This window comes from Felis catus, chromosome E3 (genome assembly GCF_018350175.1).
Source record: "Felis catus isolate Fca126 chromosome E3, F.catus_Fca126_mat1.0, whole genome shotgun sequence".
Classification (NCBI taxonomy): Eukaryota; Metazoa; Chordata; class Mammalia; order Carnivora; family Felidae; genus Felis; species Felis catus.
In genome coordinates, this window is record NC_058383.1 from 14,989,828 (window position 1) to 15,000,666 (window position 10,839).

The following is a 10,839-nucleotide window of genomic DNA, read 5'->3' on the forward strand; positions in this document are numbered from 1 at the left end:
ACTGTTCTAGCCCCCCCGCATGGTACGAGGATCTTCTGGGGAAGATCCGGACGTGATGGGAACCAGAAGAGAACCCAGAGTGACTTTGCTGAAGCAATCCTGTCTGCTGGGTCATGGAGCCTTGAATTTTTCATCGGTGCATTCCCGGTGCCCAGCAGGTAGTAGATACTCAATACAAGAACAGGGTAAATATCCCTCAAGGCGGATTATTCCGGAATTCTGGGAACTTCAATTCCTTCAAGTCACAGCAATCCCAGGAGTCCACAAACATTTACTAAGTGCCTACAATGTGCAAGGCTCTGTCCAAACACTACGAGAGATTCAAAAATAAATCTGTTCCTGCCCTTCAGGATATACTTCAGTGAAGGAACTCAGACCTACCGAAGTGGGGAGGGGTGCCTGGGTGGCTCCGTCGGTTAAGCGGCCGACTCTCCACCGCGTGTTACTGTGATATAAATGAGGAATGAGCCAGGTCGGAGCACAAAGAATGAGTTCCGTCCGGCTGGGGGTGGGTTTTAGAGGCTCCAGAGAAGCGGTGGCAGCTGGGGGACAGCAGGAATAGAACGCCAGCAGACAAGAAATGGGCAGAAAGGGCTGCCCAGGCAGAGAAGACATATGTATGAGCAGCCTGGAGCAGGAAAGGGGGGGTTTTCTACACTACTGATTCACAGAGAGAATGATCGCTGCTTTTCTCAGCTCCATATGCAGCCATGACTTCCGCACACACCCCAGAGGCGTCTGGGTGGGCTGTTTCCTCCACCCCTTGGGGGTGGGGGGCTCATTCCCTGCGTCAGGCACCCCCTCCAATCGCGGAAAGAACCACCACCGTGGCCGCGGATTCCGGGGCACCAGCTACGGGCGTGCCACGCTTCACCCACGCCCCACGCGGTGTCCTGGACGTGACCCATTGTGAAGTTCAGGAAACCAAGATCAGAGAGCTGAAGCGACCGGCCAGACGTCACACAGTCAGCCAGCGGCAAAGCTGGGATTCTCACGGGCGACTCAAATGCGTGGTTCAAAGCCGGGGCCTCCGCCCTGCCGGAGCCTCACAAAACGCAAAAGGCTCAGTTCTTCTCTGACGGGGAGCGCACGCTGTACTCGCTCCTTGACATTTTTTTCTTTTTCTGTTCCACCGGCAACAAAGTGCAGAGGAATGTAGCTGCCCACAGAGTCTCCCAGCCCTTGTAGGAAAGCGTATATCATTATGCCTCCTCCACAGTTTTTAATTGAGAAAATGTCACTATGAAACACCACTCCGACGGGAGACGTTTCTAGGCTCCCCTTCTGTCTCTCCTCCCCACAGGGCCACACTCCCCCTTCCCCGATGCCAGCTTCCCTGTGATCCCCCGAAAGTAACGCCAGAGGTGAGGTTTTCCGGGGCCTCTGGACGGCGAAAGCCCTGCCTCAAGACGCCACCCTCCCTCTCTCAGACATACCTGAAGCTCCTATCGGTGACAGAGGACAAAAGCTCTCATTTCAAACCTAGGCACCGCCTGAGAGGGGTGACTGACCCCATAGAGAGGGGGCAGGCCCCCGGGGAGCCTCTCTGGACGGACTCCGAGTGCAAAGGCCCGGGCCCTGGGGTGAGGGGCGGCCTGTGGGGGGGGTCGGGTCATGTCCCTTAGCGAGGTGCTGCACCCACCCAACAGAACGAGGAGCTGGCCTCCGTTTCTCCCCTTGTCACTCCCCAAGCTAACATTCAGTGAAGTCAGCAAGCCCAAGGCCACAGAATTCATGAATTCACACAAGGTGCACGTAACCATTATCCCATTTTTCCGAGCACGTTTTGATCAGAGAGGAATCCAAAAAAAAAAAAAAAAAAAAAAAAAAGATTAAATGCTTGAAAATGGCCAGAAGAAAAAAGACACGAAATAAGGAGGTGACCCTTGGGCCACCATAATGTTCTACGCAGGACCGTCCGATTCGTCCTCCCCACTCTCAGGCCAACTGTCCTCATTACTCATATAAATTCTGTATAATCATAGGCAGCCCAGTGCATGCCCAGGGGCCATCCCCCTCCACGCCCCCACCCCGGCACATGGTCACATCACTTTCTGACTGTGACCCTCCTGCCTCCTTCTAATTAGGACCCTTATGATAACATCATTCCCACCAGGAAAATCCAAGCTAATCTCCTCATCTCAAAATACTTAAGATAATCACATCTGTATTGTAAATTTTCTCACGTAAGGTAACATATTCACAGGTTCCAGGAGCAAGGACCTGGACGTATTTGGGGGGGCGGGGGGGGGACCACGTATTTGTGGCCTACCACCGCATCTGTAATTTGGGGGCAACATTACTCAGCCTACCACCGCATCCATTACATTTCAATCTCAAGTTTTGTTTTTCAAAAATATAATCTCAATCCCAGTTTGAAAACCAAGATACTCTATAATGGATTATATTTCTGTTGCTGCGGGAAGCATTTTCAGGAGGATGTTTTAAGTTTTAGGGTGTTAAATAGAAGACAAAGGGGCCCTGGCTGGCTTAGTTGGTGAAGCACATGACTCTCGATCTTGGGGCTGTGAGTTCGAGCTCCACATTGGGTATAGAGATTACTTAAAAACATAAGATCTTTCAAAAAAGAAAATAAAAGGGAAGAGAAAGGTAAAAATAAAACATTTTTAATCAAGAAGATGAAGGGAAGAGGGCACCTAGGTGGCTCAGTTGGTTATGGGTCAGACTCTTGATCTCAGCTCAGGTCTTGATCTCAGCGTCATGAGTTCAAGCCCCCCCTTGGCTCCATGCTGGGCATCGAGCCTACTTAAAAAAGAAAAAAAAAAAAAAGACAATAAAGGGTAAGCTGAGCGAAATAATGAAAAATCACATCAGCAGTGGTAGATCACAGATTCCTTCCTTAAAGAAATACTGCAAAACCACATGGCTTCTGCTAACAAGCAGCTAGAGATCCTACACTTCCAACTGATCTGGTTACATATGGACATCCAGATTCATCATTCTGCCCCATGCCTCTTCTTGAGTGGGGACAGGCTCAGGCCACCACTGCCTGGCTCCAGGTTCACTGCTGCTGAAACTCCAACGGTCTCGCCAGCCCCGTGACGCCCGCTGTGAGCCACAGAGGCGCCACCTTTCTGAGCAAAGCACCAGACGCTTGCCCTCGCCCGTCCCCTGCAACCATCATCCTAACACTGCAGACGAGCCACCCAAGCTCTTCCACGTCCTTTGTCAAGGTCAGGAAGTCAAGAGCCTGGCCTGAGGTCACATGCTTCATTACTAGAAGGGGCAGAACCGGCCCAGAGCGAACGCTTTCCACCCTGTAGCCACTGACTCCATCGACAGTGGCTCGGTCTGTTGAGCATCCGACTTCGGCCCAGGTCAGGATCTCAGGGTTCCTGAGTTTGAGCCCCGCGTCGGGCTCTGTGCTGAGTGGCCAGAGCTCAGAGCCTGGAGCCTGCTTCAGATTCTGTGTCTCTGGCTCTCTCTGGCCCTCTCCCACTTTCACTCTGTCTCGGTCTCTCCCTCTCTCAAAAATAAACATTAAAAAAAATGTTTTAGGAAAAAATGAAAATGAGCCTATCAAAAAAACAAAAATAAAACTGAATGAATAAAAGGGAGCCTATCATCTGAATAAGATGAGCCCGAGAGGCTGAGCCACTGGAGGTTAAATCTGAGGTCCTGGGCGTCAGACAGCCCGGTCTTTGACCTGGCTTCTCCTCGCCCAGCTGTGTGACCTTGAGGCAGTGACTTAACCTCTCTGTGCCTCAGTGTCCCCACGTGGAAATGAGAACCAAAACAGCAAGGACCTGGCTGAGCAGTGGTGGAGACAGAATAAGAGGGGAGCAGGGTGCACGCAGTGGGTCTCGGGAGCCTGCACCCTTAGGCACTCAACATGTCAAATGAGGCGTCCCTTTCCTTCCCCTTTGACCTCAAGGGCCTGGCTTCCCTTTAGTCTGGGTTGTCGGGTGGACTCTCCTCTCCGGCCGCCCGTGAGGTTCTCAGCCGCAGCACCCGCAGACATGGGGGCTGAGCTAAACTCCGCAGAGAGTTGGCTGTACCTCTTTCAAGCACAACCCTTCCGACTGCCTGCCCACTGCAGCCCCACCCGGACCTCACCAACCTTTCGACCCTGCTTCCCGAGGGGCCCACCTCCACACCCGCCACCCTGAACAGGCCAAAGAGCCTCGAAGGCCCAGCACGCACCACACTTCCACCCCCCCGGGGGCCACCCTCCTGTCGCAGATCCCACGGCCTTTCCCGTCCGTCAAGGCCCCACGTAAGTGCCTCCCTCTTCTGGAAGCTTTCTCTGACGAATCACGCCATCCCCACCCCAGGACATTATTGCTCCTTCCTCTGAACTCCTATAGCTTATCTTCTGTAGTGCTTGAGGGCATTTGATGGATTAAATTCATACGGCTTCATTGGTGGTGGGGATGGGGGGATTTTCTGCCTATTGGCTATCAGTGTCAATATCCTGGTTGTGATACTGTATTATAGGTTTGCAAGATGGGGGAAACTGGGTAAAGGGCAGAGAGGACCTTTCTGTTTCATTTATTACAATCGCCTGTGCGTCTATCTCGCTAAGAAGAAGAAAATTACTACGAGTTAAAAATCTAGTTAGGACCCCCCTTTGCCACATGCTACTTAAGATATCTTACCTATTTAAGCCTCGTTCCTTCCCTGACCTCCAGACGTGAGTATCCAGCGGCCTAGCCAAAATTTCCACGTGGATAACTAAAATAAACATCTCGGAATTACATTCAGTGCTGACCTCCTAGGATTTTCTCCCTCTAAAAGAATCTCCATTCTTCCGGTTGATCAGGCCACAGATCCTGAGGTCATCCCTGACCCCTCTCTTTTATACTCCATACTCACCCATCAGCACACCTTGGTAAATCCACCTTCAAAATAATCCAGAATCCAACCGCTTCTCCCCACCTCCGTGGCGACCCCCCCGGACCCTGGCCACCATCATCTCTCATCTAGGTGAATGCAGTAACCTCCACCCCCCCTCTAACACTTCCTATCGTCTCCTGCTGCCTTTATGTTCAATAATCCATCATCACATAATAGACAACATCTCCAGCCAGAAGCCCCATGAGGGGTTCACTGCAGCAGCCAGAAGCCTAGCACAGTGCCTGAAACATCACAGGCACTCGATAAATATTTGTTGAATGAATGACGTTATGCCTTTGGTATTAAAAGAGAACCCTGAGGTCAACATTACTGTCTCATTTTTACAAGTAGGAACACTGAAGCTCAGACAAGGTCACGGGCTCTAGAAAGCACGAAGGCCAGAGGTGTCCTATTCTGAGAGCCACGTCCCATCTACCTGCTCCGCCTGCCCTTAGTCTCTTGGGTGGACCCTTAAGGGCAGGATTCATGTCTGATGGATCATTTGGACTTCCGGCACCTGGACGCAGCGCTTGGACATTTGCAGAAATGCCACGAACAGCGGGAGAATGATGCAACTTTTTCGTCTATGTACCAACACGGAACCAACAGCCTTGGTTATTATTTCTCACTTACGTACTGGCTCTACATACCGGAACCTTCATTCTCACAACTTTCTTCTGTGGGGCAAGGTTGAGGGTGAAAATAATGACCCCCGTGTAACTGGGAGACAAGCCGAGGGTCCACCTCTTTGAGGCTCTGCCCACTGAGCCATACTGCCTGCCAGCAGCTGGCGCGACCAGACCGGTCCTCCCAGTGCCCGGGACACTTCTGTGCCACTGGTCTTTCCTCCCAGCGCACCGTGTCCTGCAGAATCTCGCTAGGAGGCTTTTATTACTGGGTTTCCCCAGCCTGGCCTTTCTTTATTCTTTCTTTCTTTCTTTCTTTCTTTTTTTTTTTTTTTTTTTTGAGGAAGGGACAGTGTCTGCTGCTGAGCCCACAGCAATGACATGTGCCCCCCAAGTAAACCTTAGCACCAACCTGGACGTCTTATCTCACTTAAATAAATATTCTTCAAAGAGAGAGATTTAACAACTTATGAGGACGTTATTAGTGTCGCATTAGAAGGCAAGCTTTATTGCCCCCATATATCAAAAAAGACACCCCATCTTAAAGAATTCTGGTCTTAATCATTGGCGAACCTGGCCCTGGCCACGCCTGTAAGAGAAAATACACCGAGGCCCTCTGAACCTGGATAGCACCCTCATTACTAGTGTCCCCACCCACGGAACTTCTCTCCTGTGGCGTCTCCAGCATGTTCGTAAGTGTTCACCCCCCTCCCCTGATATCCTGGCACGTCCGATCCGATAATGTCAGCAAAATGTTGTCGAATAAAAAGTTCACACAACCACGATGGCATGTCCTGTGGTCTGAGGGATTCCTGAGGTTCCAGAGAGAAGGTTCGGGAGCAAGCCAGAACCAGGGACCCCAGAACCAGAGACAGGCTCTCAGCACCGCTGCCCCCTTCTCTCTCTCTCTCTCTCTCTGTCCTTCCCACACTCATATGCACACAGTCTCTCCCTCTCTCTCAAAACAAATAAACTTTAAAAAAAAAAAGAAACATACAATCATACACACCTACACAAATACAACTACACATACAAACGCGTACACAGTCATAAACACACATACAACTACACATACAAACGCGTACACAGTCATAAACACACATACACACGCTCACACAAGCACACAAACATATAAACACAATCGCATCAACATACACAGACGCGACGACACAAACATACAAACATAGAAACACGCGCGTGCACGCACCACCCTGATAAGGGATAAAATGATGGCCAGACGCCAGATTCACAGAGAAGACCCCGTTTTATCCCTTCCCTCTTAAATATCCTTCTCCCTTTCTAGTTTGGTTCCATCAACTCCTTTTCGACTGGCCGGGCAGGTGTATTTGGCAGGGAAAACTACAATCTATTTCTAGGACACCCTGAAAAAAAAAAAATTTTGCGTGGCCAAGGGCCAGAATGAACTTCTTGGAAAATCTAAGACAGTCAAGGAGTTTAGACAAGTTTGTGACTCAAACTAATAGAAAGAGAGGGGCACTGTCCCTCAATAAAGCAAATCAACTTAGCACAAATAGGTGACCTATTTTTCAACTCGGAGTCCTCCCAGCTGATAGAGGATTTTGGCTTTTAAGAATACGAAGGAGAGCTAGGGGCCTAAACATGGCGTGTAAGCACAGCCAGAGGCCATAAAGAAGCTTGGCGGGAGAAGTGGTACCCCCAGTACCCTGGCCACCAGCGACACCTGTGATCAAAGGCCTAACTGCCTGCTGGGTCTTGAGGTTCCATCTCTGGCCCTCTTTCCTTGATCCACAACTTGAATATCATAAAGATTCCAAAATCTCTCTCTCCCGGCTAAATACTGAGCCCCAGAATTCATCATTCAAGGGCCCACTGGCCATCGGGACGGCCGCTGGGATGATTGGCGGTTCTCATGATCTTCTTCCTATCCTGTTCAAACTCCTTTCTCCCCGGCCTCAGTGACCAGCAGCACCTGCGCCTCACTAGTTAGGTAGCTGAACATCTAACTCTTTGTCCTTCTCGCCCGCCCTACCCCCACACATCAAGACCTGGTGTGGTGGAGACTGTATAACATGGCAGTTAAGGAAGGGTATGGGCTTCAGGGTCAGAGAACACAGAGTACGGATCTCAGTCCACCAACCGTGAGTTGTGCGACCTTGGGCAAACAACGTAATCGCTGTCACATAATTCCCCTCATCTGTATAACAGGGACAAGAATCCCTCCCGGAGCTCCTATGAGCACTACACTGGATCACAGAAACACGGTCAAGTGTCTGCACCGGTAAATGCCCAAGCCCACGTCTCTCCAACCCACTGCCACTTGCTGAGGTTAGGTCCCCACTGTTTCTCCCCTAACTGTGAGAATGGGCTCCTGTGGGTACCCCAGCCTCTAGAGCCACACGCCCCAAGTCCGTTCTCCACACCACAGCCAATGCCACCTTTGCAAAGACAAATAGGACCTCACTAGCACACAATGATAACACCATGCCCAGTCTTCCCACAGCAAGCCAAACAAAATAAGATCCTAATGGCCCAGTTCACCAGATGGGGATTAGCAACTACTCTTACCCTTTTGCTGAAGCCCCTTAAGAATACGACCAAAGTTGTCGATCTTCTCCCCAGAAAGAAAGCTCTACGCGTGAACACACAAAATATTCCGAAGCTCCAGGAGATACACAGACCCCAAGCTCAAAGCCCCTGACTTAGAACATTCTTTGGCCTGACCATCGTTGCTCTTCATAAATCTGTCCCCTAAGCTAACTGCAGTCACTAAGGAGTCAAATTTTGAAATAACACATTTCTTAATTTGCACATACAGGGTCTCCAAAATCTGGCAAGAGAACTCAGCAGTCAGCTCACGGCACTTTTCCCAGAAACGAATGGCACCTGTGAAGAGTTCTTACCGAGAGGAGCACAAAATCACGATCAATCATGCACTTGAAACCCTCAGAAGTTTTTTGCAGCCTCAATAGGTGCTGGCTAAGAAACTGCACACCAGTGTCTGAGGACAGGTCCCACAGAGGTTCAGGAAATAATGAGTTCTCAGGTCTGTCCCCATGACGCCCCTCCCTCACCTCCCCCCACCTGAGTGCCAGATGGCAGAGAGACTGAGCTCTCTAAAGTCACCTACAAATTGCTCGCGGGCACCAGACCAAGAACTTTAGGACCCGTCCTCCCTGCAACGCTTCTATGCAGACACGCTAAATGGCCACCCAGAGGGTTGCAGTGAGTTACGTATCCTGAGGCTCATCTCACTGGGTACCAGCAGGGTAATAACCCACAAAGTATAGTCGGCTGGCACGAGCCTAGGAAACCATTCCCACACCTGAGCATGAAAACCGTGGCGAACTCTCTAGACCAGCACTACTTTAGGTCCTGGGGCCATTTGTTTTAGCAGCGTTACAGAAAACAAATTACTCTGTAGTCACCATCACCATAAAACTTTAGTGTTCCAAACAAACCGTTAATCCTGAAGTTGGAAGAAACATTAAAACAAAAACGGCCTTGAATTTTAACCAGATAAGGTGACCGGAACCCTGAAGGCGTAAGAAGGAGATGGCAGAGGGAACACAGCGGGAACCAGGGATGCTAATGTTCACAGGAGCCACGCCCGGAAAAACTGATGACTGGGCTCTTCCATTTCCGGAAACCATCGCTAGTCCTATACAATTTCCCACTTCAGAGAGGAAGGAATAAAAATCTGCTTTCCAGTATGTTGAACTCAAAGAGCTGACAACATCCTCTCCCAAAGGGGAGTGCGTTCTGGTCACTGAGCCATGATTTCAGGCTCCCCGTCTCCTATCACCACCTCTGCTCCAACCCATGGAAATAAGCATTGGGGGACACATCAGTTTCTTTTAAAAGGAAATTTATGTCATGTTCACTCCTGATCCTTGGAAGCATCACAGTGAGGACTTGAAAGGCTTGAACTTTCAGCCCTCCACAGATGTTTCTCACATCAAAGCCCAGATCTTATGGGATCCTGGTTCTCTCTCTCAGGATAACACGAGCTTGAAAAGCTAGCATCATTCGGCATCTTTTCCTCTCCATCCTTTGACAATTTAGACTCTTGCCTCTACACCAATGAGGGCAGGGTCTCTGAAAGATAAAGAGCTGAGGGTGGGGCAGGAGGAGTAGGAAAGGTGTCCCTATGGGGCTTACAGCCAAGACATAGAGAATCAAAATGGGATGTCCAGAGATGTCCACGTTGATAGGCCTTTCCAATTAGGGACATTCACATCCTGAAGTGAGCCTGTCCCGCCAGGATAATTGTGCAGGATTCTGGCTAGTGGTCTGTTTTTTCCTCTCAAGAGCCACCTTGCCCCTAACCTGGAAGTGACCATCCTTTGGGTGTGTCTTGTCATTGTCATTACCACTACCACCACCGCCATGGTCAACATCGTCAACACAACGACAGCAACAATTACTACTACCGTTACTATGTATTGGGCACGTGTGAAATACACAACAGTAATTCACTCTGCATGTGTTAGTCTACGTCATCCCTGGAAAGTACATACTGTCATCTACACCGTGCCGGTGAAAAAGCCAAAACTCATGGAGCATTGCAGTAAGTCACAGGTCCCTACGTGTCATGCATCGTCAACCACGCTTCACCGCCATACAGATCATCCCAAATCCACTCTTGTTAGAGAGCGAACAATCAGGAACAATTAGCTCGCTTTGGGACAAACTTCTCGTAGCACAAGACCTGGCGTCCGTTCATTCAACGAGCGTTTCTGAGCGATCGCTGTGCGCCTAGACTTTGACCGTGTTTGCACATAGGGATAAACATAGTGTATATGCGCACTGCCCTCAACATGCAGGCAAACCCACCCAAAGTCAATGACCTCCTAGAGGGCTCTAGGGTCCCTGCCATCCCGCCTGCCCTGTTGGCTCTACCCCCTTTTGCCCTGCTGAGCCTCTTCTCTTAGAATTTCAACAGATGAGTTTGAAATACAGTCAATACATATATGAGAAAAGGGGCAAACCTGCGATGTTTTGAAATTACAGACTCATCAAACCTAATCCTTACCAACAGTGCTTCCTCCTCAAAAACGGTAAGCAGGAGACTCTTGAAAGTAGTTTTGCATGTAAAGCGCTAATTTAAAACTTGGAAATGGGTTTAGAGACTGGATTACTCGTCTGTGGTCGTATGGCTGCTGATTCTGGGAGTTTAGGTTCCGATCTGAGTGCCAGAGGAACAAGGTGGAAGTGGATTTCTCTCTGTTTCACCACCGTCAGGCACCCAGGCTCCTTCCGGCTCTGCATTCCGGCCTCCACGGAACTCTTTGTCTTGGTCTCCGTGGTGAAACTCTTTGTCTTCATGGCGTCAGATGAGGACTTTCCCATCCCAATAATAAGAAGGAAGAAAGGA

At 49.9% G+C, this 10,839-nt stretch overlaps 1 protein-coding gene across 6 annotated transcripts in view; it reads right to left on the reverse strand.

Moving 5' to 3' along the window:
* The window catches only part of CALN1 (calneuron 1), a 529,481-nt gene that overhangs the window by 365,134 nt on the left and 153,508 nt on the right, over window positions 1-10,839 (reverse strand). Inside the window, exon 1 of one of the 6 annotated variants that reach the window (XM_023246902.2) lies at window positions 10,498-10,727. The exons of the other annotated variants lie outside the window; for them this stretch is intronic. The gene's annotated coding sequence lies outside the window, so the exon portion shown is untranslated. Of the gene's footprint in view, window positions 1-10,497; window positions 10,728-10,839 lie in introns of those variants that run through there. 6 annotated transcript variants of the gene reach the window in all.